The sequence below is a fragment of the Puma concolor genome, chromosome B4 (genome assembly GCF_028749965.1).
Source record: "Puma concolor isolate L17-30 chromosome B4, mPumCon1.1.hap2, whole genome shotgun sequence".
NCBI lineage: Eukaryota > Metazoa > Chordata > Mammalia > Carnivora > Felidae > Puma > Puma concolor.
In genome coordinates, this window is record NC_141673.1 from 34,942,013 (window position 1) to 34,969,519 (window position 27,507).

Below are 27,507 nucleotides of genomic sequence, written 5' to 3' on the forward strand. Positions count from 1 at the left end.
GTGGAAATTAGTGGGTATAATTATATATGTTTTGAAGTTTATTTTTGCTGAATATGTCATTTCATTTAACACAGTATGTATATGAAATACATACATAAGAATATATACATATATAATGAAGAAACCCTACTTTTCTTCAATGTATTTGTTTAATTTAAAATATTTTATTTCAATTATAGGCTGCTATTTATTCCTAAAAACTTAGGTGGAGAAAAATTCTGAACCCATAATTACAATATTCATGTCTACTGATTACATACAAAGAGAGAAAAAGAACAAAATGCAAAGAAGTTACATTGTTTGCCAGACCCTGAGAAATACACTCCTTAATTTTTTCCTATATTAATTTGATCATTTTCTAATTTCCAACATGCAAAAGAGCCTACTCATATTTCCAAGCTAGAAGAGAAAAATTCAATTTCAGGAATGCTTCAGAGAAACTTAAAAAAATGTTTCACCCATGAATTAACAAATAATTATATAATTATGATATCATATTACACAAAATTAGTATGATAGATTTCTGGCCACAGAAACTATTTTTTTTCACCTAAACTATTTAGCAAATTGTTTCCAGATTATAAAAATACTGTGAGAAAGCAGAACAGGTTTACATAAGAAGTCCTATGAAGAGTTTCTATGGGAAGATTTTTTTTTTTTTTTTTTTTTTTTATTCTACTGGTTTATCTTTACTTCCAAGAAATGGATTTACAGTACTTGGGCAAATCTACACAGACTAAGTGTGAAAAAATCAAGAATTGAGGCAATTACTTAGAGTAGTGTATCTTGAGCTGGAATGTGCATACAAATCACCTGAAGATTTTGTTAAAATGGAGCTTCCATGGTTTATCTGATGAGGTCTGAGATTCTGCATTTCTAACACTCTTGCAGAGCATGCTCATATCCTCATATCGCTCAAACCACTCTCAGAGTACCTACGATTCAGAACTGTGGATCCTGTACCTGACTGCCTGGAGAAGTTGCCTTAGGGAGGTTTTCTTTCAGGCAAGGTCAGGGCCATGACCTAGATCTGAATCTGGGTCACCCAGTTGAGCCATTGACATGTGTGCAGTTAATAAGACCAGCGATTCTGAGTCTCAGCCAGGGTGGCTACCACTGACTTAGATGAATGAGTTTCTCTGCCAAGAGTGAGCATAGGCCCAGATGTGTGTTGGGGAGGTGCGTGGATGAGGATTTGGGGTGAAAATTTTGGGGAGGTCACGAGAGGGAAGGGGAATTTTATTCTGAGCAGGGGCACCTCCCACTTTCAGAGCTTCTTTCCTCCCAGAGAGGCACTTGCAGGCAAAATCAATTTGACACATGGTCACAGCCTCATTATTAAGAAGACAGTGCAAAGACCTCTGAAGTCATCTCCCAATTCTCTGCCCTTCTCCAAATCTGGTCCTACTGGCTTCTGTAGTATTTTTTCCCTAATCAAAACCACCCCAAAATTTTGCACTAGCTATTTCCTCAGCCTGGACACAGCAGATCTCTTACCTCTTTCAAGTACTTTAGCAAATATTGTCTCAAGAAGCCTCCCCGACCACCCTATTCAAAAGACAACTTTCTACTAGCTCTTCTGAATCCCCTTACTTACATGACGTTTCTGTAGCACCTATCACATTCTATCATATTACTTATTGATTATGTTTACTGGTCATTTCCTGGTTCTCACCCCTCTTCTCCACCATCACCAGAAGATAGTGATGGCAGGGATCACAGATATTGTCCAGCTGCTGGAAAGCTGCCTATCCCATGCTACATGTTTCATAAATGAATGAATGCATATAAATTTAGCTGTCACTTCAAACCATCCTTCTCTATCTGTTCCAGTAAAAGAAGCACTCCCCTTCAAACTTCTATCTTCATCACTCTTTACCGTAGTAACCTATTACATTTCTTTATTTTATATTTCTTATCCCTTCTCTCTCCCTCTCCTCCCCCACATACACATATTTAATTTTTCTTTGTTTTTAAGTTTATTATTAGAACATAAATTCTTTAAGGATAGTGGCAATTTTTCAGAGTTATGTACTAAACAAGCGTAACACCTCCTAGCACAGAATAGATGGGTAATAAATATTTGTTGACTCTAAAAAACATAGGTAGGGGGAGTTTAAAGATATTATTTTGGGGGGCGCCTGGGTGGCGCAGTCGGTTAAGCGTCCGACTTCAGCCAGGTCACGATCTCGCGGTCCGTGAGTTCGAGCCCCGCATCAGGCTCTGGGCTGATGGCTCAGAGCCTGGAGCCTGTTTCCGATTCTGGGTCTCCCTCTCTCTCTGCTCCTCCGCCGTTCATGCTCTGTCTCTCTCTGTCCCCAAAATAAATAAACGTTGAAAAAAAAATTAAAAAAAAAAAAAAAGATATTATTTTGACTTGTCTGCATTACTTTAATGTAATGAATGATTTCTGTTTTACATTTCTCTGGATAGAAAAACATTGTCCAGCGTTGATGGCTGATATAGGGCTCTTTTATTCAAGTGAGCAGGGGTGAACAAATCCGTTAGACATTCATTCCCAACATTTATGCTCTCATCTTTTTCCCAAGCAAAGTTTAGAGTCTGATTGTGTCCAATTGGTTTGCTTGTCCAAAAACACCCAGGTATTCGAGTCCTCCACTTCTGCCATCCCATTTCTTGACCCCAAGATGTATGCCCACAGTTCTGCTTGTGAGGAATACACATTGCAAAGAGTCTGGCTTTGCTCAAGGCAAATTCACACAGCTGGCTAAAGTAATCACATGTTTTTGTATTTAAATACACTTGTGGTATATCAAAAAGTCACTATTTCATAGTTGTTTACTTTTGATCCAACAAGATATATGTTTTCCTTTATAAAGCATTTTAGCAGCCCAGTAACTGAAAAAATTGCCCACACTAACACGGCATACATGAGACACTGATGCACAGATTTGCTAACCAGATTTAAAACTGGTGTCTGTGTGTTGTTTCCTGACCTAGATCATCCAGTTGTGTTGTTTTATTTACACAATTTGTGGCACAGGAGACCATGTTCAAAAGATCCAAAGATAGATGTGCATTTATTGTTTCTGTTGATTCAACTACAAAAACAAGTATGTATAAGAAAAAAAGAGGCTTAAATTTCAACTTCAAAACCCCATCGTATTATGTTCTAAAATTACAGTAATAGTTAAAATCAAAGTGATCATTTCAGAATTGACAAGACAAGAGCTAAATGCAAGTTTCTTTGCTAAGCTTCTTGTCTAAATTTGGTAGTCATTTATTCAGCCATTCATTTATTAATTCACTCAAGAATTTTTACTGAATCCTGCAATGTACACAATGTTGTACAAGGCATTTAGGGACAAATTTTCAACAATCCTAGGTATACAAAATATGAAAAAAAAACCTAGAATAAAAAAAAAAACATGGAGGTAATGATTATAATGAATTTAAATCCAGTTCAACAAATATTTATTAAGGTACCTATTTTGTGCTCAAAATGTAGCACATGCACACACACACACACACACAAATTGGTGTCGGCTGGTTTGACTAATTATGAGCTACATATTGCATGCACATGAATTTAAAATCTATCAATAGTTTGGATGGAGAAAGATCCTAGAATGTTATGAAGAGACAATGATGTAAAATCACAGTCTATAGCACCCTTTCTTGGCAAAGGGAGAATAAACGATTCAAAAAGAGACAGGAAAGAATCAATTTAAAAAATAAATGTAAAAAAATTAAAATGATAAAATAAAAAAAACAAATATATTTGGAATCTACTCTGCCAGAGTGTGTTAGGATTTTGTGGTGGTTGTGGTGGTATGGGATTATGAAGATAAATTATCATCTGGTTTTCAAAGAGTTTACAATCCTTATGAAAAGAGAACTTAGGTTACATCCCACCTCCAGGGTCTCAATGTACTCAATTTTGCAGTGTCTTCTTAGAGGCAGATACGGGGTGAGGGGTTGCCTGGGTGGCTCAGTCGGTTAAGCAGCTTTGGTTCAGGTCATGATCTGACCGATACTGAGGTCAAGCCCCTCATGGGTCTCTGTGCTAACAGTGCAGAGCCTGCTTTGGATTCTCTCTCTCCCCCTCTCTCTCTGCCCCTCCCACACAAGCTCCCTCTCTCAAAATAAATGAAAATAAACTTAAAAAAAAAAAAGGCAGATATGGTAATTGCCCCCCAGTAAAATTGCACTGTTAGATATGCAGGAGCCCTTTTTAGGTGGACATGCATTCTGATACATTATGGAAATAATGTACTCAAGGGTAGCCAGCCAGAGATCAGAGTAAAATCTCCTGGCTTGCCTGCCTCACTTGTGCAGCTAACAAGTGAGAGAGTGGTTTAGGAGACTAGTTAGCTTCCGTGGTCAGCCTGGGTGAGGCAGATGGAATGTCTTTTACCTTGGATCACTTGGATAGCAGGTCAGAGTAAACCTGGCCTCTTAATTATTAACGAGTGAATGAATGAATGAATGAATGCTCCATTCAGTCAGCACTTCCCGAGCAGTGAGACTCCATGTCTTTTCCTTCTTTACTGAAACACAATTTGGAAAGCAGTGCTGGGGTGCCGTCTCACACTCTTTTTATCCCTCCACAAGCATACTCCCTTTCTCTTTCAAAATAGACTTGCTGGTCCATGAAACAATCGTCTAAGTAGTTCCTAGAGAACAGGAAGGGATCAGTCTTCAAAGACCTTCCCATTACTAAGGACTATTTTTACCAAATTCTGGATGGTGATGGTGCTGTTGGGGCACCTCTCCCAAAGTAAAGTTAATTTTAACATAAGGTCTTCAAAAAGTCATATTTACTCCTGAGAGCCAAACAGGAGTTGAAGTTTTGTGGAGTAGGTTTCTTGTTGTCACTGCTATTTGGCACTGCTGGCCTTCCGGGCCTTCCGCCAGAGTGCTAGACATCCGGGAAGGGCGTGGGGAGGGTGTCACACAAAACCGATTTTTACTGGGTCGTAATGCCTTTTAAACACGTACGTAGTCAAATTTTCAGATGAAAAACTTGCTAATTATTACTTGAGACTAGAACTTCCTTGTGTGTTACATAGAAACACAAAGCATTTTTTTTTTTTTTTGCATAATTTTAATTTACACTGAATTTTATGGAAATGGAACTATTGTAAAAATCAAGGGAAAATTATACACTATTCCGTTTTGGAATTTCCCAAGAGTATTTCATACTGTGGGAGATAAACTAAATAATAATAACTCCAATGATAATATTTAAGACAATAGGCACAGTAGAGGTCAACATCTGTAGTTATGAGTCTGCTTAAGGCTCAACTCTTTGACCACTTCATATCACTTCCGATAGACCTGCCATCCTAAAAATCACTGACAGAGGGAAAGAAAGCAGTGCTTTATTATACATTTTTATTTTTATTATAAAATTCTTTTGTTTTTATTTCACAAATGCCAAAACTCATGCATGAAATTGTTTACAGGTAACATTATTTTTTCTATGAACTTAATTTCAGGGATGTAATGGGGTATTAGAAAATCATAAAGAGAAATTTTTACATATCTGAAAAACAAAAACCACAGTACAGAGTCAACAAAAATATTTTTTAGAGGTACATTAATTTTTAATTAAAATTATTTGGAAGTCCATATCCTGCTACATATACAATATGGTAAGGAATACATAAAAAAGGATACACGTAGCAACAATAAAATATGACAAAATACAGTATGTGGCATCATAAAGGAAAACAAAGGGCTGGTAAGAGCTGGTGAGAGGAGAAGCAGGCCCGAAAGATGGGTAGAACCGGGAGAACTGGGGAGAGGATGAGGCAACTATGAGCAAAGGTCACACATAAGACAAAGTATAGTATGTGTTTAGGAAAAGGTAAATAGTCTCAATTTAGGAGGGAAATGATGTTTGTAGATAAAGACTCTTAATTTTTCTACTGTTAAATTTCTTGAAGAACATAGATCATGGACAGGAATAACATTAGGAGCTTCTCATGTAGAAAAGAAATGAATGAATGCAGAGAAAAAGACTGAGAAAAGGCTACAAGAAACGACTTACACCAATGCCAATAGGACTAAAAGAAGTGGAAAATGAGCATACTACCAGATTTTTGAAAAAATTAAGAATATTTGCATATTTTTGAAATATAGAAAGAATAAAATTATGTTTTAAATAATTGCATTATGGTTCAAATTCCAGACCCATTGTGAGTAGCAACCCACCCCTATATTTCAGCTCAGTACCTATTGAATTTATGACTAGACTCAAAGCATTTCAGATACCCAGATTTGTCTGGCTTTAATCATCCTAGTATCCTGGACTATGTACAGGCTATGAGACAGTCTGACTGACCCAAACAGAAACCATTTATCTTCTGTCCACGTTTGTAAGTGTTGAGTCATTAGTGGTGAGAATACAGATTTGGAGCCTGTGGTAGGCAGAATAATGCCCCCTACAAAACTTTGATGTCCTAACACCAAGAACTTATGAAGAAGTGATGCGACATGGCAAAGGGGAAATAAAGTTGCAGGTGGAATTAAGGTTTCCAATCAGCTGACTTTCAAATAGGGAGATTATCCTGGATTTTCTAGGTGGGCCCAGTATAATCACAAAGGCCCTTCAAATTGGAAAAAGAAGGCAGAGAAGACAGAATCAAAAGATGTGTTTAGGGCACAGAACAGTTGAGATATTATATGAGAAAGACTGGAGATGAGTATGGACCCAGGATGTTTGCATTCACGTCCCAGAAATGTTCCCACAGTAACTATTCGACTTTGGACAAACTGCTAAACTTCTCTTTTCTTCCATTTCTCATCTATAAAATAGAGGTGATGATACATACCTTATGAGATTGTCGTGAAGTTGCAGTGAGTCACCAGAGTATATTTCTATAAATCACTAAGAACAGTACCTAGCATTTAGTAAACGCTACATAAATAATTAGGATTATTTTCTAGTGTTGCCCACCTATGTAATCTCTGGACTCACTAGAACAGCTCTGGAGTCAAGATCTTGACTGTTTCTTCTCCTCTTCTTAGAAGGCACTTCTCTAAGAATCCTTGTCACCTTTCCCCTCCCCTCTTTCAACACCCTGTTTAAATGCCACATTGCCGGGGCGCCTGGGTGGTGCAGTCGGTTAAGCGTCCAACTTCAGCCAGGTCGCGATCTCGCGGTCCGTGAGTTCGAGCCCCGCGTCGGGCTCTGGGCTGATGGCTCAGAGCCTGGAGCCTGTTTCGGATTCTGTGTCTCCCTCTCTCTCTGCCCCTCGCCCGTTCATGCTCTGTCTCTCTCTGTCCCAAAAATAAATGAATGTTGAAAAAAAAAAAAATTTTAAATGCCACATTGCCAATAGAGCATGCTTAACTACCCACTCCCAGAATTTTCTGGCCCCCACCCCTCCCGTTTTTCCCCATTCCACTTATCATTTATCTGCCATACCAACAATTTATTTGTTTCTATTGGTCTTCTCTAATAGAAAGAAGGCAAGGACTATTTTTGTTCACCATTGAATCCCTAATATCTAAATAGTACCTAGAAGAGAGTGGGAACTCAACCAGTATTTGTAAACTGATTAATTAATACATTAATCTGTTACAGTTAAGGCTGGAGCTTTTATATTGTCTTGTTTTCAAATTTCAACACAATTTCTTTAGCGTCTAATTGCCATAGTCCAAGGGCTTGCTAAATTAATCCATAAAATCCCTCCCTTTCCATCACAGATTCTTGTGTTACTGCTGCTGCTGCTATATGCTTGCTTGGCCTCTTTACTTTGAACATGGCATTGCTTTTGCTTTATTTTAATTGCCTCACACTGCACTCTACTTCTGCTATTTAATAAGCTATGCTTTACTTTTTGGTCACGTGGTATCCTAAAATCTGTCAGGCTTCATGCTTTCCCTTTTATTTTTGCCAGCAGGTATACGAGATTCAGCAGCTAAACATTAACCACTGGGCAGTACCTTGGGATTGGGCAGTACTTACCCTTACATACACCAGGACATCCACTTGTTTTTCCAGATTTCCATAGTGTATGCTACCTGCATTATTGATACCACCCCAAAGGGACTTTTTACGTCACATTAATAGCTTTGAGTGGGGAAAAAATAAGACTCCATATAGAATTCTGCAAGGAATGGCTTCTCCCCAGATATTAGTTTTCTATAGTCTCTTCCAGCATTTCACTTTTCAAGGTGAAGGGGAATGGCCGTAAACTTTGGGTCCAACGTGGTAGATTAGAGCTCAGGCTCTGGCAGGTGTTAGATCAGGCCATTGGAGCTTATCTTCATTGGAGCTAAAAGTGTTTTCTTGGGCTGAGCCTGCTTCTCCCACTCTCAGTTTCCATCTTTCCTTACTAGTTAATTCTTGATGATGGTTTGCTTTTCACCTTGGTCATCGTTTATTCAGGAATATCTTCCCCAAATCCCCAACCTCAGTCAATTAACCCCTAATTTACTCTCACATGACCCACCATACTTTCCTTTTGTGGCTTGTGCCGGTGTGTGTATTTGTGTGTTTACTTGATTGGTATCTTTTCCTCAGCTTTGAAGGAATGTTCCACAAACATTACAGGCACTCAAAACCATTTGTTAAATTCCTGGCTAAATGAAATGTCTGGATTTTCTCAGTAAATATACTTTATTAACACTAAAATTTGTTCCATGTACCTCCTCAATCTATTCAAAACAAACATTTACTTCTGTCCCTCTTTATTCTGTTGAGATTCCTATGCTCTTGCTTCTAAAGACCCCTAGAAACCAGGGGAGAAAATTCCCTCACAAGGTTGGACTTAGAGAGCTTCTCCTCATATTAGATCTTAACATGAAATTCCCGGTTCCTACTAAACCATACCCTCAAGTAAGTCTACTTTGAGAATTGCCTTCTAGCATTTTTTAAAAGTTTAGACTTTCTTCCCAGTGACTTTAAGGCTTTCCCCTCAGTGATTCAGAGTACAGGAAACTGTACTTTGTTCTTCCTTGTTTTGCCAGGTACATAATAGGCTTACAAATTATTTTCTTGAATACATGGGTGAAGGATCCATACATAACCATATAAACAGAACCCAAACAGTCACCAAATAAACAGAGAACCAAATGGAACTAACATATCAGTGATCCTTATACGCATTAGAGGATTTCAACACTACTTTATTTATGGTCAGTTTGAGGCAATAATACATTTGCTACAGGTTAGGAAAATCATAAATTGCATCTGAATATGGGGGTTTTGTTTAGTCATGTCTATCAGTACATGGAGTAGATATTAAATTTAACTTCTGAATTCCTGGTTAAGGTTAAAGATTCCATTTAACAAGGCTTCTAAATGCATAGAAAAGACAACCTGCTATAAAATTCAATATAGAGTTACAGTTAGTTATACAAGTTGCTTACAAGCAGGATAACTCAAATTTATTGTGAATTATTTTTAAAACAGAAAATCATGTTTGAATATTATTTATAACATTTTTGAGAAGACAGCCTATGTGCCCACTCTTAATCATATCTTTAGTCATAGATTTTCAAGTTTTCCACTTTTTTGCTGTTAAAATGTTTTGCTTTCCCTTTCTCAGAGCAAGCACAAAAGATCATACCAATAGTCATTACGGATTGACTGATCTTTTAAAATTGTTTTTTAAAATCTAAAGCTAGCAACCCAAACGCCTACTTCTGTGATTCATTTGATCTAGGAAATGTAACGTAAAGGAAATGTGCTTAGTGTTATTATCAAAGATGAAGAGTCACAGGGTTTTGAAATATTATAATTCAGGTGAGACTTTGATGAAGCAAAAGACACAGAGAGGAATAAGCTATTAAATTCCTCTTCTCTTTGCCTTTATAGAGGAGAGAATAACAGAAAATATGCCACACCTTGTTCTTCTGGATTACCTGTGGAGAAACAGGAAAGTAAGGTTGAAATGACTAAAGTCAGGCAGTGTCTGAGTGAGTCATTTTGGAATCTATAGAGTTGAAAAATGGCGCCCAAAGTTTGGGGAGGAAAGGGGGACACACCCAACTTACCTCTCCTCTCTTCTTCATCTCCACTCTGAATTTTAATACAGTAGGCTTTATATGACTTCCAGGAAAATGTATTTCAAAAAAAAAAACAAAAATCCCTCCGTGGATTCTGATATTCCTCCACATGTCTTATCCTTCTTACTCTTGGTTTCAAAGATCACATGCTGATAGGAAAATGAGAAAAAGTTGATAAGTAAATACTCAATAATTTATAATGTTCATAATTCTTAATTTCAATTCCATTTTCTTGTGTATTATATACAAATACTTATAATAATTATTATAATAGTAATAATACAGGAAGCATTGCTGTAATCCCTTTATACATACTAACTTTACAATAAGCCTATGAGATAACATTATTATCCTTACAATATAAGTAAAAAGCTGTGACATAAGAAAGTTAAATAATTTGCAGAAGCATTTGGAGACAGGATTTGAACTCAAAATGTCTGACCTCAGAACTCACCCTCTTTAGCAGCATAAGATGCTATATGTATGTGTGTATATAGATACAGATATAGCTATAGCTATAAATATAGATATAGATAGGTATATTTACTGCATATGCAATAATATAAATTAGTCTAGTTACTAATTTAAATGCAAACACTTTTTCTAATTTTCAATAATAGTGATAATATTTCAGTTACTATGAAGGAAAGAAAATAAATATTTAGAGAAAATACAATTACTTTCATTTTTTTTAACATTTTTACTGCATTGTTTTTCTTTGCTATATTGTTCTTATCTAAAAATCATACTGAAGAATGAAACTAAATCATTTATTACATAGTTTATCTACTTTAGGTAATGAAATCTAAGGCAGGTCCATAAATCAAATGTAGACAGTAGTTAGATGGAAATTTTAGGAGCATATAAATGCCAAGATTTGTGTCTGTGTGTGTGTGTGTGTGTGTGTGTGTGTGTGTGTATGTGAGAGAGAGAGAGAGAGAGAGAGAGAGAGAGAGAGAGAGACCAAATCTCTCTATAGGTCTTTCAAAATGGAACACTTTTTGTTTTATTGTTTTCATTATTTGATTAGAGTTATTCATTTTTACAAGTTCAAGAAAGAAAATTTCATTCAATTCTCTTAGGATTGGGAATGAAGTCTTCTTTAACATCATCAGCTTAAGAAAAATTACAGTATAATATAACTTCATGCCAAATATATGTGAAAAACAAGTTCTTATAGAAAAAAAGAACAAACAAGTGTCTGTTTTTTATTTAAGTTATATACACGAGACAGAAAAATAAATATGTTATAATAAGGATGCAGTTTGGAAAGAAATGAATGTCAAATTGTATTCTTTCCTCTCTCTAGTGAGAGTATATCTTTACACTGTCAACTTCCAGCTTATATTTTTTGGAAGTGGTATATTTCAAGCACCATTTATTTCAACTTGTGATAGACCATTTACTCTTGATTTCATTTGGTGGATATCTTTTAAACCTATATTCTAACCAATTTAGTCTTAATTATTTTTCCAATTTTCACTATAGTTATCTGTTTATTAAGTATTTGTATCAACTGGACTTCACATTCACATGGCCTGCAATGGACCGTTGGTTTGTTATAAGCAAATTCCCCCTTGTAATTGGTATTTGATTTCATTCTGGCAAAGCTGGTTCTTATTTGGATTTCATTTATTTGTATTTCATTATTTTTACATTTTAAACTTTTAAGCTGATAACTTCCTTTCCTGTTTTCTAATTCTTTCGAAATGCCAGTCTTAATCTTAAAAAAAAAAAAAAAAAGAAAGCCATTTGTGATTTTCTTTCTTATGGTTGTCCTCTCTTGCTGTTTTTTTTTTTTTTTAATTTATCATATTTTAGCTTTAAAAAAGTTTTAGGGCGCCTGGGTGGCGCAGTCGGTTAAGCGTCCGACTTCAGCCAGGTCACGATCTCACGGTCTGTGAGTTTGAGCCCCGCATCGGGCTCTGGGCTGATGGCTCAGAGCCTGGAGCCTGTTTCCGATTCTGTGTCTCCCTCTCTCTCTGCCCCTCGCCCATTCATGCTCTGTCTCTCTCTGTCCCAAAAATAAACGTTGGAAAAAAAAAAAATTAAAAAAAAAAAAAATAAATAAAAAAAGTAAAAAAGTTTTAGTAACCCTTTCTTTGTATATATTCTTGCCTGCACAGCTGAGTACTCAAAAAATACTGGCTGCTTGATGGGATTACTGCAAAAACTAATCCAAGACAACTATTACATAATATATTAAAACATTCAGATGCCTATTTAGCTACATTTGGCCAATTTTTGGTAAAATTTATACAGATGTGATTGATAGGTTCACACTTATTCCAATGTTTTGGCACTGGCTCCATGAAATCGATAACGGTGAGGTAATTGGCAGATGTTAAAGAGCACTCAAGTAGAAGATGAGTAAGTTCTGAGATCCAATAAATGGGAGAATGATTATAGTCACAATACTATATTATAAACTTCAAAATTGCTAAGAGAAAAGATCAATAATTTCATAATGTATATAAATATCAAATCACTGTGTTGTACACCTGAAACTAATATAATACTGTGTGTCAGTAATTCAATAAAAAGTAACTAATAATGGCAGATTAGCTGGCTTTTTGTATTATTATTGATTTTATTGTTATAATACTCTATTATTTCCCTGTTAAATTTACAAAAAGTTATTCATTTGTATACAAAGGGCTTAAAGATATCCTTCAGTATTCAAAAGTATTAGAGTAACAGGGGCGCCTGGGTGGTTCAGTCAGTTAAGTAGCCAGCTCTTGATTTTGGCTCAGGTCATGATCTCATGGTTCGTGAAGTCGAGCCCTGCATCAGGGCTATGCACTGACAGTGTGGAACCTGCTTGGGATTCTCTTTCTCCCTCTCTCTCTTCCCCTCTCTGCCTCTGTCTCTCTCTCTCTCTCTCAAAATAAACAAATAAACTTTAAAAAATTAGGAAGTATTAGAGAAACAAGAAGACATTTCAAAAATTTTGATAAATTTGGTATCTTGTCTTAAGGCATTGGCTTTAAACAATCTCTCATACAACTGAGAAATTTTTAAAGTTACATAAAGTTATCTATGAGGCATATGAAATATCTCCAGTCCCAAGAGAAGAAAACACAAAGAATATTCTTGTTTTGGGAGTTTTCACACAATTGGCAAAACTTATCAAAGAAAATAAAACAAAAAAGTATTTATTATCTCTTTTTTTTCTAAATAACTCTTATCTTTCCACTACTCATTCATATTCTGTTAATTTAGTGTTTCCTATTAGGTTTATGGAAACAGAATAAAATTATTACCAATCTTATTTTTAAAAATCACACTGTATCACAATGTGTTTTATTGGTGGAAAAAACTAATTACATATAAATGTATGTAAAAACTGAATTCATGAGTTCCATGTCAGCTATGATGATGTAGCTCCTGTTGGACCAAACAGATAATAACCACAAATCCAGTATAAAACAACTACCTGTGGTTGGAGAGTGGACAAAAGTAGATTCTGAAAAAGAAGTGACACTTGGAAAAAAGAGAATGGAATTGGGTAAATTTTTTATTTTTATAGCTTTCACCTGAAGACATGTCCCAGACGATACCTGTGGTCAGTTAGAACTTTAATGGAAAATCCTTTGTCTTGCTATCCTGAAGAACAGGACAGGGATCAGGCCAAACTTGCTGGAAAGCTAGAGGTGAAATCCTAGGAAGAGCAAAGTCAGAAGGAGGAACTGAAGTTCTGTGTGCAAACTGTGCCAGTATCTCAATTGACCCTTTAGTACATCTGTATGGGAAAGACTCCAAGCAGCCCAGAAAGGGCCAAATGAACTGATCTGAGATTTAGTCTATCTTCCACTAAAAGGGAAACAAGAATTTGCAATTTTAATGGTCAAATCAAGTCCCTGGTTAAAAAACAAAACAAAACTTTGGAGGAATATAAAGCAAAACTTCTACCATGTATCATTCATTCAAAATGTCCAAGACACAATCTCAAAATATTTACCAGACAATAAATCTCAAAAAAAAAAAAAAAAAAGAGAGAGAGAGAGAGAAGGGATACATTCTTCACAACTGTGGGTAAGTAGGCTAAGCTTTATTAGCATATTAAAAACATACTATAAAAGAATAAGATGACAAATTAGACCCCATCAAATAAAACTTTTGTTTATTAGAAGATGTCACTAAAGAAATGCATATAAAAGACACAGATATGGAAAAAAATATTTAAAGTATTTGCAAGATGTGTGTCTTACAAAGGATGGGTATCCAGAAAATATGAAGATCTTCAACAACTCAAAAATAAAAAATAAATATTATATAAACACAATATAAATTATCAAAAAAATAATAGATGTTTCACAAATAAAACATATAAGAATAAGCAATAAACACATTAAAAAGTGTGCAATATCACTCGTAATCATAAAAAATCAGGCTACAACCACAAAGAGAAATCACTACATATGACCCGAATGGTTAAAATGAAAAAGACTGACCACTCTGGCTATTGGCAAGATTGTGGAGAACGTGGAACCCTTAAAATGTTATAGTTACTTTAAAATGAAACAATTGCTTTGGAAAATATGTGTTTATTGGAAAACCAAACACATTATTTACCCATGACCCACAAATTCCAGTCCCAGGTATTTATCTAATAGAATTAAAAGCATGTTGATAACAACAACAACAAAACACCTACAATAATATGTAAACCAGTTAAATTTATAATAGCCTAAACTTTCTGAAAACACTTCAGGTATCCATCAATAAGAGAATAAATAAACAAACTGTGATATATTTATAAATTGAACATTACTCGGCAATAAAAAGGATGAACTATTGATACATGTAACAACATGGATGAATTTCAAAAACATTGAGCAAAAGAGAAATTGTACAGAACAAATACTGCATGATCACATTTGTAAGAGATTCTAGAAGAGAAAAAGATGCAAAATAGTCTTTGTCGCTGAGGAGTTGTCACCTTATTGCTTTCCTGTGAAGAGACATGAGGGAGCTTTCTGGGGTGATAGTAATATTTCATTGGTTGAAATGAATAGGTAGTAATATTTCATTTGTTGAATTGCATAGGTAAGTGAACTAAATATTTATTCATTTTGTTGCTTATAAGTTTGATCTCAAAAGAAACAGCTTAAATTCTAGATAATTACATCAATTTTGAAGTCTTTTTTTTTTTTTTAAAATTTTTTTTTTTTTTTTTTTTTCAACGTTTATTTATTTTTGGGACAGAGAGAGACAGAGCATGAACGGGCGAGGGGCAGAGAGAGAGGGAGACACAGAATCGGAAACAGGCTCCAGGCTCTGAGCCATCAGCCCAGAGCCCGACGCGGGGCTCGAACTCACGGACCGCGAGATCGTGACCTGGCTGAAGTCGGACGCTTAACCGACTGCGCCACCCAGGCGCCCCTCAATTTTGAAGTCTTAAAAGGAAGTCTACTGATGTTTGCTACTCGCTTTTAGTGCATCAAAAATAACATAGATTGGTGGATAGACAGATGAACTGATGAACAGATATGTGATGAAGCAAGTATAATAAAATATTAATTATATCACCTGGTACTAGGTATATGGGTACATAGTGTAAAAATCTTTCAACTTTCCTGTATGTTAAAAAGTTTTTTACTATGTCAGAAGAAAGAAATGGATGTAGAATATAAATTTTATTTTAGTCATTTATTCATTTTGAACATACTTCAGCCTAATGAATGCACTATCTTGGTTATTCTTCTTGATAATACAATAGGACAATTGTAAACTCTTGTTATTTTCATCAGTAAACATTTAAGTACTATTTGAAGGTGGCATGAGAATCCTTGATCTATTAAGATCAGTACAAAAACATACAGAATGCATGTCAGTAGCTTGAAAGAAAATTCTGAATAATTGTTGAGAACCCTTTTTAAAAATGTTTCATCATCAGTGTTGGTAGTGGCATAGAGGCTGATATTGCACGGAAAAAAATAGACATCTATCTGAGTTGAAAAAATTCTGAAAAGCCAAACTTGATCTGAAGATGTTTCAGGAATATATAATAAATACCATAAGAAAGTATAAAATAAGAATTCTAATTGCTAAAGTTATTATTTCCCTTTTCGATGGTATATAATGTAATGATTCATCTTATGCCGATGACACTTTAGATTTTATGAAATATGGTATTTATTATTTCCTACTATGCTCTCAACACCCTGCTATGAATTAAAAACAATCCCTGCCATTGGAAAGTGCAAATTTGGGGAAGGAAATATGCCAGGTACATAGGTATAATGAGTAATATAATCATGCCTCGTGAGGCCCCTCTGTAGGAATCTAAACTTACCTGGTCTGGTCTGGGAAAGTTTCCAGGAAGAAGTGGCCTATACTTAGTGACGAAGAGTGATTATCAGTTCAGTTGGTTGAGAAGACAGGGAGACAGAAAAGAACTGTCTAACCAAATAAGCAGAAAGTGTAAAAACATAAAGGCATGAAGGAACAGAGTTTTTTAAAAGTGATGAAGTGTTTGAGAGTCTGAGTGCTTTGGGGAAGTAGTGTACCAAAAAGGGAGGTTAGATTAACTCTTGTAACATGTCCTATGTCATGGTAAGTACGTTACTAGTACAGGCCAGATGTTCCCAACTGTGGAGCTGGAGTGTCTAGATCATGGTGAAGAACTGATAAAAATAAGACTGTTCTCTTATTTAGTGCTTAGAGTCAAATGAGAAATTATCCCATTGCCCTTTATTTTTAGGTACAAGCAATAATCTTTTAGAAGTAATCAGTCTAGTGCTTGAGAGTTACTCTCATCATTTTCATACATAGAAATTACAATGCTGCTAGAGATTCTGAGAACAAAAATCCAATATTCTTCTATATATAAGGCTACCATTTGATTGTTGTCAACACTTGGCATTTTCCAGGACACCAGTATACATACAAGTAGAGAGTTGTCATTCCTACAGATTAAAGCAAGATCGCATCCATCTGTCTATTGGACATCTCCTTTTTATTGACTAATGTTTGCACTCTAGGTATTAGATCCTAAGTTTTCTCTAGGAAATAAAACACGTCCAAGTTCAGTTTGTGAGAATTTAGCTGCTTTGGCTTAAATTCTAGGTCCAGAAGGCATGCAAATCAGACCAGGTCAAGCAGAACATCACATTGTGCTAGTCACATTGATGGGTTCAGGATGGTTTTATAACAATTTGACAGAAACACAGGCTAGGACTTCTGTGGAAATATCACTCTTTTGTCTCTCCCTTCTCTCTCCTCCTTCCTTTCTTCTTTGGAATGAAACCTGTAGATGTGGACTTCTAACTGCTTAGAACCATCTAGATACCAAATGAAACCTATATACAAAAGCCATGATAGACGAAAACTAACTGGGATTGAGGGAGATACAGTATTTTCTGTGCCCTTGAATCAAGCTATTCTTGAAGTTTCTTATATACTCTTGGGCCTGTCAGATCTGTTAACCACTAAATTTTCATTTTGCTAAATCCAATTTGAATTCTATTTTCTGGTATTCACTACAAAAAAAGTTATAATACAGATGTCTAGGTTTCAGTGTATTTGCAGTTTTGTTTTGTTTTGTTTTTTTGAGAAATCTTAGTATCCAATTTCTTCTGTATTAGCCTTGGTGTCAAACTGCCTGGTGTGAAGACTTGATTCTGACACTCCGTTGTGTAATCACCAGCTACTAAAACCTTTCTGTGTCTCATTTGCCTTAGTAGCAAATTGGCAATAAAAATATACCCTACTGATAGTGGATTTGTGAGGAATAAATGACATGATAAATCTAAAGTGCTTACTAAGGTGTCTTTCCCATGTTAAACAAATGTGAACTATTTTTACTGCTTAACAATGAAATACTGTTTGTTATCTTCCTTTCTGAATGCTAAGAAATACCTGGTTTATTCTGCAATGTGTTTTATTTTTGTTAATATTTGTGTATTTGGGGGCAGCCATGAATTAATCTTTCACTTTTGTTGTAACAGATCCCAAAAGGTGAATACGAATAAGTTCTGTTTTTGTTATTATGACTATGTAAGTTTTAGCCACTGCAGATAAGGTCTGGTAAGTTCAAGGTGGCCCTTTGAAAGAGAATGTTCTTAGAGTCAAGGTTGAATCCATTATTTTTTCTTACATCACATTGTCATTCCAGTCATGCCACATTTTAGTTGTTTCATATTTGGACCATTATTTTTTTTTTCTTTGTGAAGTTTCTATTTGCCTGCCCGTTTCTCTTTCCCTCTCCTCCCCTCCTGTCCTCTGTCCTACTTTTTTGCCCTCTTCCATCCTTCCTTTACTTTTTTCTTTATCTGGAAGATGTAACATGCTATTTCCACCAAACAATTAATAAGCTCCTGCTTCTTGTCCATTCCATTGTCAGGAAAAATTGTGAGAGACTGCAATGGTAAAAAAAAAAAAAAAAAGATTCCTGAAAATCTTGTCTAACTCACCTTGCTAGGTTAACTGTGATTGTCTTTGGGGTCTTTTACTGCTCCAAGTTGTATAAAATTGATTTAAAAAGTATATCATCCATGTCCATAAAAATATAAATGAGTTTTATCAAGTGGAATGAAATCAATAATTGACCTGTGGATATTGAACGGTTTTGCATTTTGAAAAATTCATTTTAGCAGTTTTGATTGTCCCTATATTTATATGTTCTTTGAATTGCTGGTAACATCTTATTTACTTCATAAATTAATGAGAAAATGAAATCTTGGGCATATTTTATTTTATATGACAGTGAAATTTACATTTCAAAAAAAAATCTTTTGACACTATCAATTGCTTACATCTATCCAGTATTTTTGTGAAGACACTATTCTTTGATCCCACCAAATATCTGCTCTAATTTGTACAGCAAAGCTGTTATCTTGGAGTTTTAGTTTTTTTTTTTTTTCCCCTGAATTGAGTTTTTGTTCTTTTTTGGATAGAGTAGGTAACCACTGAGTTTAGTTTCTTGTTTTCGTGCATTACCTTATCTGAAAATGAGATTAAGTGTATTATTTGTTAGCAAAAAAATATTTATTTTCATCTCCTAAATTGGTAGTTTTACTGAATAGACTATTCTGGTTCAAAACTCGTTTTCTCTGCTCCAATGTCCTCAACCATATGGTATTCTACTGAGAAGGATAATATCAATTTGATTCTCATTCCTTTATAGTTGGCATTTACTTTTTTCTTCTTTTGATAGCCTATAGGATTCTCTGTGTTTTCTTTATATACTGAAATTTCATTATGATGTATCTTTTATTCACCCTTCTTGGCACTGTAAGGACCTTTAAAATCTTCAGACTTTAATTTTCTTAAGCCTGGGATATTTTCTTCAGTTATTTTTGATAGTTTTTCCTATTGTATCTAGCCTTTCTTTTTAGAATTTATTATTCCCAAATTGTTGCTTTAAAGTAATATCCTGTTGCTGTTTTATGAGGACACAATATTCTGGCCTGAGCATCCCCAAGGATGCTTGATTTTTTTTAAAGTTGTTTTTGTTCCCTGAATTGTCTATACTGTATGGCTCGAATTGCTATATTATTTTGGTCTTCTTGTAGTTCTGATTTTCCTCATATGTCTGGTGATTTTTAATACTTTCATCATGTTTTAGAAGAACCTGAGCTGATTATTCTTGGTGAGTGGCGTGGGTTTCCTTTGCGGGTATGTATAGGCCATTCTATTTTCTCTGGGGTTCTTTCCTCTGGAAGATTGGGGCTGCCTGGGAAAATAGTGCACATTGTGTGCTGATCTACCTGCAGGCTTCACTTGAGGTTATGCAATGCAGGTTGGCCTTTGGTATGGCGTAGACCTAACCCACATTGGGAAGGCTTTGCCCTGAGACAGGAATACCCTGTTCTGACTTTTCCCCAGGCGTTTGTCCCATTTCTTCAGGGAAAACTTTGTTCGCTTTGACTAAGAGTAAATACTTAGCTCCTTGTACCTATATTTTATTTTATATGAGGTGGTAGAATAGATGGATTAGGGAAGAGGAAGAAGTAGAAACATGACTTGCCTTTTAAACATGCATTTAATTCACCCTCTTGGGTTTATTTCTTCTTCTAATTCTCCAGTGATTTCAAGCCCAAGGTTCTTTCAGGGGGACAGATTCACTCTTGTTTTTTCTAAAGGCACATTCTGTTTTTTCTTTGTGCTTTCACTCATTTTATTAAATCATTAATTGTGTTCTTTTTGTTTTTATTTCCCAGAGTTAAAAAAAGATATCTCTTAGCTCTACTGATGATCTCGATCTCTCCTTTTCTCTTTACTATGATAGAGGTTATGGAGTTATTCTCTTTATATATACACAGAAAAGGGAGTCACTCTCATGGTGCAGTGACTTGCTCAAGATTGTCATACAATATTATCTATGCCTTTTTATTTGCCTGCAATCTTTTCCTTTTGGGAACTGCTCTGTTAATTAGACAAGTTGCCAATCTAGTATTTGGGTCTATGCTACCCACCATTCTTTTCATCTAACTATTCTGATTCACTTCAAAAAAGAACGTTCCAAGCCGATCAGTCATTCACAAGAAATATTTTTCCCTGAGTTGCAGGTATAGTGTAAGCCTAGAGAAACCAGTGGCCATCTTTGATAGCATGAGGAGTGAAACTGAAAATAAAAATAGTATAGAAGGAAGAAAAGCTGGAGGAAGCGGCAAGACAGAGTTCTGGTGACTTTGTGTGCCTGGATACACTGTGTCTTTTTTTGTTATAGGATTCAATAAATTCTGTTTCTCTGTAAGAAGTTAGGTTTTTTCATTTGCATCATGCCAGTTCTGATTAACACAGTATGCAGTAGGAAATAAGCATTATGACTCAGGTAGCCTAAAGAACTTATATTCTCATTCACCATTGGATATAGCTTCCCCTGCACAGGTAAAGGCTAAGAAATAGAGAAGAATTAAGAAAGCTGAATTTGTTGATTTAGCTTAAAAATTTCAATTAATCAAACACAAAATTTGTTGCATGTAATATGCTCAAATGAGACAAAAACCAAACTACTTGGTTTATCCATACTTTTTAAAAATGCAACCAAGATATTCATTTCTACATCTCAACCTAATAAAAAAAATCAACCAGGATTCAAAGTAGTTATGCATAGTATAACTGAGTACAGATGATCTGGGGAAAGCAGCTAAACACTTCTTTGGTAGCAGACTGTCCCCATAGGGAAGTTATAGTGGAAAATCATTCCATGACATATTCTTTGATATATATATATATATATATATATATATATATATATATAATATATATATATGCACATTTGCCCTCCATTGATTCAATTTAAAACTAAAATGAAAAGATTTCTGGCTAGCTATAATAACTTGGGAGAAACAAGGAAAACTGAGTATCTTGCCATGAAGTAAATACATAAATGTTTGGCAGTTAGTCTATCTCAGTATATTGAAGGGTAATGAAAACTATATGTAAAATATCTAACTTTTAGTTTCTTTAGACTTTTTATTTATTGACTCAGAACATTATAAATAATAAAAAGAAAAAAAAATTAAATAAATGCCTTAGGTACAAGTAGGAAAAAAGTAAATGACATAACCTAATGATTGATAAAATAAACTTCTTGTAGGAAGCAACTGATTTTTAAACTATAAACATACAGCTAATCGAATGAAGACACTTTCTTAGACTTTTGAAGGTATTAACCTTTGGCATGGTAGATACCTCCTGGAGAAAGATATCAAATATATTAAATTAACCAAGTTACCAAGTGAAATAACATTAATTTTCAAAAATTCTTGTGATATAAAGGAGCAAACTAACCATCAATTCTGCACAATTCTAGGAAACTGAACTACTATATTGTAAAATTGCTTCTGCTTTACTGACTTAGAATAAGTGTTTGTATAATTATATGTAGCTCAAGTTATTGTAAATTAATGCTCCAGGTCCATGCTCAATTTATATGACTGAGTCTTATTTCATATTGTGCAATAAAATTCTCATTTGATTCCTCATCAAGTTTAAAGATGTTGTAGCTTAGAGCAAATGTAAAAATCACATTGTCAAAAACTGAGCCCATCTGTCACCACTGGGGGTCATCTGGTTTCATTATTTATTCTGCTGGAATGTGTAGGCAAAAAAGTGTGTTTCTAGTACTTAAAATGTTCCATATATATTTACGGTTAGAACCATATTTATAGTTTTTCATTGTTTTTACATTAAAGCACAACCTTAATGCTAGTAACAACAGGATCTCTTCTCTCTGAAGTACAGATGTGTACTTTTAATATTTCCAAAAAAAAGAAGTGAAATCAGAGAGGTATCAAGAGAACATATGATATATGATCCAAGATTTTGTTTTCTTCTTTGAATCTTTTTTCCTTTAAAGAGGCTTTGTCTTTAAGTAAAACACCCCCCTCCAACCACTCTATTCATTTTTCTCTAACTTTTGTGATGACTCTGTAGAGTCAAAAGTATAGCTTGTAAGCAAGGTTTCAGTAAACGGCTGCATTAGTGGATGGCTGTAGTTTTGTGTATTCATTAATTTATGCATATGTCACAATGAAAAATACCCTGGGTCATACATAGTCATCAAATGTCAGCCTTTCTGTGGTGATTTTCCATGAATCCAGTGACAACATTTAAACTTACAAGTTCAGAAATTTTTCTGGGATAGCATTTACTATGCAAGTCTAAGATAGTTATGAAAGGATATTAATCTTACTCCATAAGTGAAGTGTAAAAGAAATATTACTTTGTATATACCATTAAATCAATTTAGATTTATCTCAGAGCTGTACTTCTCCCAGGCTGGATGGGACTTTCATCTCCGACATTTTAAGGGTATCCGCTTCAACTTTCACTCGGAACTCAGGAGATCTAGACACTACTTCCAAAATGAGATAATGGCTTGTAAGCTCCTGCCTACTATTTACTACTAATACCGTTTTTGTCTAAATCTGCATTGTTCTTTTGATGTCAGGCGGTGCTGTTTTATGCTGGGTGTGAGATATAGAAATCTTTGGACACAGGATCTATTTATTCTTTTCGGAAACCATTTTTTGTCCCTAAAAACTGTCACTGGGGTGCCTGTGTGGCTCAGTTGGTTAAACATCTGACTTCTACTCAGGTCATGATCTCACAGCTCCTGAGTTCAAGCCCCTCATAGGGCTCTCTCTTGTCAGCACAGAGCTTGCTTCAGATCCTCTCTTTCTCCCTTTCTCTCTGCCCCTACCCACTTGATTGCTCTCTCTCTTTCTCAAAAATAAAGAAATATTAAAAAACAAAAACTGTCAGTTATCTTAGTCTTATTCAATGAGGATTGGATAAAGCTGACTTTATCCTCGAGACCCATAAATATACATATTAGCTCAGTCTGGCCAGTCAGCACAGCACATTCCTCTGGTTTACAGTGATTGGTTCATAGATGAATATGTGACATATTCAGAGGTACTGAATTGAATGAAAAGTCTTATTGGGAGCCAGGCGTACTGCCTGAGAAAATTTCACTCTTTCCTTTAAAATATGAAGTTCAAGTGTTCCTGGGTGTCTCAGTCAGCTAAACATCCAACTCTTGAATTTGGTTCAGGTCATGATATCATGGTTCGTGAGTTTGAAACACACATTGAACTCTGCATTGACAGTGTGGAGCCTGCTTGAGATTCTCTCTCTCCTTCCCTCTCTCTGCCCCTCCTGTTCATGCTCTCTCTCTCTCTCTCTATCTTTCTCTCTCAAAATAATAAATAAATTAAAAAAAAAACAAAATATGAAACTCAGAGCATGTACAGTTTGGAGCTGTGTACTCTGTTTTAAAACAAAGAGGGGAGAGCTTGCTGGAAAACAACACTGATTTTATGGTGAATAGAATTGAAATAGAATGGGGAACTGAATCCTGGGACATTATTTCAACTACTGATAAAATCATACCTAAACTTTTCAGTCATGTAAATGAATAGATTGTCTTTCTGTTCAAGATTTGGGTCTGTTTTTCTGTCTTTCTGTAGCAGGTATAGCACTTCCCTAGATATGTCATACAACCATCTCTATAAAGATTGAGTCAGCTCCCCTGGTCTAGCATGGAACAGTCCTTAGATCACCATTACCTGTGGAACTTAGAATCTTCTCTTTCATTCCATAATCCATTTCCTCTGCCCCTTGACTCTTAAAGACGCTCTTTCTTCAAACTCTGCCCATATTATGTAACATAATCTTTCTTATTGGCTTAGGGCCCAGAGATTTTGACCTGACTTATCTCTTGGAATCAGACTGAATATATTAGAGAATGGTGAAGCTTGTTGTGAACCTCATATTTTTAACTATGTCAACACTCCTGTTGGCCTGTTTAAGCTCCAGTTAAAAGTTTCTCTTTCAAAAGACAAAAAGTTATCTATGATATCACTTTACTTCTGAAGTTTTCCACTCTACCAAAATCCCTAGACATTTTTTTAAAGTTTATTTATTTATTTTGAGAGAAAGAGAGCACAAGTGGGGAGGGGCAGGAGATGGGGGGGAGGGTGAGAGAGAGAGAGGGAGAAAGAGTGGGAGACAGAAGGAGAGGGAGAGAGAGAGAAAGAGAGAGAGAGAGAGAGAGAGAGAGAGAGAGAGAGAATCCCAAGCAGGCCCTGCACTGTCAGCATGGAGCCTGATGTCGGGCTTGAACTCATGAACCCTGAGATCATGCCCTGAGCTGAAGTTGGACACTCAACTGACTGAGCCACCAGGTGCCCCTTTGGCCTTTTAAACTCTGGTTATCTACTTTGGTAGAAGACAGTAAAGGTGGCAGAGAAACAAAAACAAAAACAAAAACAAAAAAAAAGGAAAGGAAGACTAGCAGACATTACTATTTCAATAAGTTATCTTCATTCATTGTTCTTGAATGCCAGAAAACTAATTTACAATTGAAAAATTTTACTAACATATATAATTGAATAATTTAGTGTTTATAAGTAATTTTATTACATCTGAGAAGGCCAACCTACATATTGATCTAAAAAGGTCAGTCTGTAGGTCGACCTCCATGATTTCTTGTGCCAACATTCAACTAGTCAAAGGCTTCTACTTTTGTATGAGGATAATTACAGGAAAATTTTCAATAGACAGGAATTGTTTATGATCAGTTCCAAAATAACATAGACAGAGTTTTAAATAAAGATGCTCAAAAGATCAGGAAACAGGTTTATGCCACAAATAACCTCTTGAAGACCTAAGGTTCTTGGAGACCAGATAAGGGTCACCTTGGCAAGAAGGAAGTGACAATGGCACAGGATGACCTTGGAGGAAGTGGGAGGCATCAGCTTCTCCCCTCTCCAGCCCCTTCTTTTTCTCTCCATTTTAGTTTGATAAAGCTGTCATAGCAAAACAAACAGACTAGGTGACTTAAATCTTTGTTTTCCTATAGTTCTGGAGGCTAGCAGTCTGAGATCAAGATGTCTGTGTTCGCAGGGTTGATTTCTTCTGAAGCCTTTCTCCTTAACTTGCAGGAGATGGCCGTCTTCTTCCTCTGTCTTCATATGGTCTTTCATCTGTGGGTATGCATATCTGTGTCCAAATTTCCTCTTCTTATAAAAACAATAGTCCTATTGGATTAGGACCTTCCTTAAAGACCTCATTTAACTTAATTGGTTCTTTAAAGACTGTATCTCCAAATATAATTAAATTCTGAGGTACTGGGGGTTACACTTCAACATATGAATGGAAGGGGGACATGTTTAGCCTGTAGCACTCTTTTACTCTGTTCTTTGACTCATTTGTTATGACACAACTCCAAACCTCAATCCTGGGCTTTTACATTATATACTTTATAGCTAGTTTTGTAAGTAAGTTAGAAAAAAAGCCAAACAATGGAAGATCACAGCTTTTTTATGACTTTCCTTTTATTTCTAGCACTTGCTGATGGGTCAAGACTCAATACCCTCCCATTCTTACTGCATTTCCCCACATTTATTATTGACACATTACCTCTAAAGCTTCATTAATATTTTGTATCTGGATAAACTCATGATCCTTGTGTGTTTCAAGCAGGATTTTCTTTGACTGCTAATGTGGAAGTGGGGGAAATTGTGTTTATCTTTATTTAATCAGTATAGCTTCTTGAACCAATAAAGCTACAATTTATGGAGAAAGTGTAAAATCAAATTAGGACTCAATTGTATCTTTCTGAAGTCAATCTATTTGTTGAACAAGTGCTCTACTAATCTTTCTAATTAACTTGGGGCTGCTGATAACATTGCATTTCTAGTGTCACTAGGGATGATAAATGACCAGACACCAGGGAAAACTGCTGTCAAAATAACACTCATTCTTTGATGGCAAATATCACCTTAATATTATGTGGCTAAATCTATTTTTCTTCTTGGAATTCATTATCTACACCTTAAGAAAGTACAGTGAAGGGGGATGTTTACTATCTGTGAATTAGGGGGAAGTGTGTCAGAAAATAAAACACGTAGAAAAGAGTTGTTCTTCAAAGGTGCAATTTGAGCAGATCTTCAAAACCAATAACAAAATTCTCTAGTCATGAGTCAGTTAACAGCATACTGTTATAAATTCAGCCATATTTTTTAGGAAAAAGGAAACAATTTTGCATGATGTTTAAAGTGTTGTCCACAATACTTTAATTGTGCTCCTATGCCTCACCTCTACCCTGTTACAGTCATGTTCCAATAAAAGCTGTAATTACTTATTGAAAGGTAATACACACTCTACAAGCACTTTATATACATTATTTAATAAAACCCCTACATAAATAGAATTTGATAGGTATTATTATTATACTAATCTTAAAGATTAAAGAAAAATTGAAGCTTCAGGACTTTAACAGCCTGACTGTAGTCACATGCTAGTAAATGGCAGTAGCTAAATTTTAAGCCAGTCTCCTTGTCTTTGGAGCCTGAGCTCTAAACATAATCTTGTTGCCTATTAGCTTTTGATACCTCAGTGCAGCTGTATTAAAAATAAATTAGCTACTGTATAAGTGAAGTGTTTCTTAGTAGAATGACATGTAATATTTGTTGGAGCTCATTATACTGTAACCTAGTCAAATATTAACAGCACATTACAATGCATTTGCACCATAGTGTCAAAAAAAAATGATAGTTTCCCAGTGCACATGCTTTGTATTTTGCTCTGCTTTTTACGTTTTCACCTGACTGAAAACCAATGAATAGCTCAAAAAATTATCTACTGACAAGGTACCGTGGTGACTGGGGCTTCGAAACAGTCTTACCATTTTTCCAGCTGGAAGCTGCAGACAAGTTATACTCAACTCTGTGAGAGCCAGTAAATGTTCTATTATCATATGATGTAACGTTTGGGAATTTTACAGTTCATGTACAGTTCTCCACCTCAAGATGTCGAATGCTCTTCTAACAATAGAAAAAAGGGAAAATATCGTTAATTAGAAGACTATAACGGATAAAGTGAAAGACAGCAGACAAAATTTTATGGGGAGCTCATTGTTTGATAATTTCCATATGCCAACTGCTACTACATCTTCAAGTATGGAAAATAAATCTTGTATTGACCCCTGTTAAATGTTTTGTGGCTTAAATGGCTGTTGCTCCAATGCCAGCTCCCCTTACATTCCTGGTTAATAAAAATTAT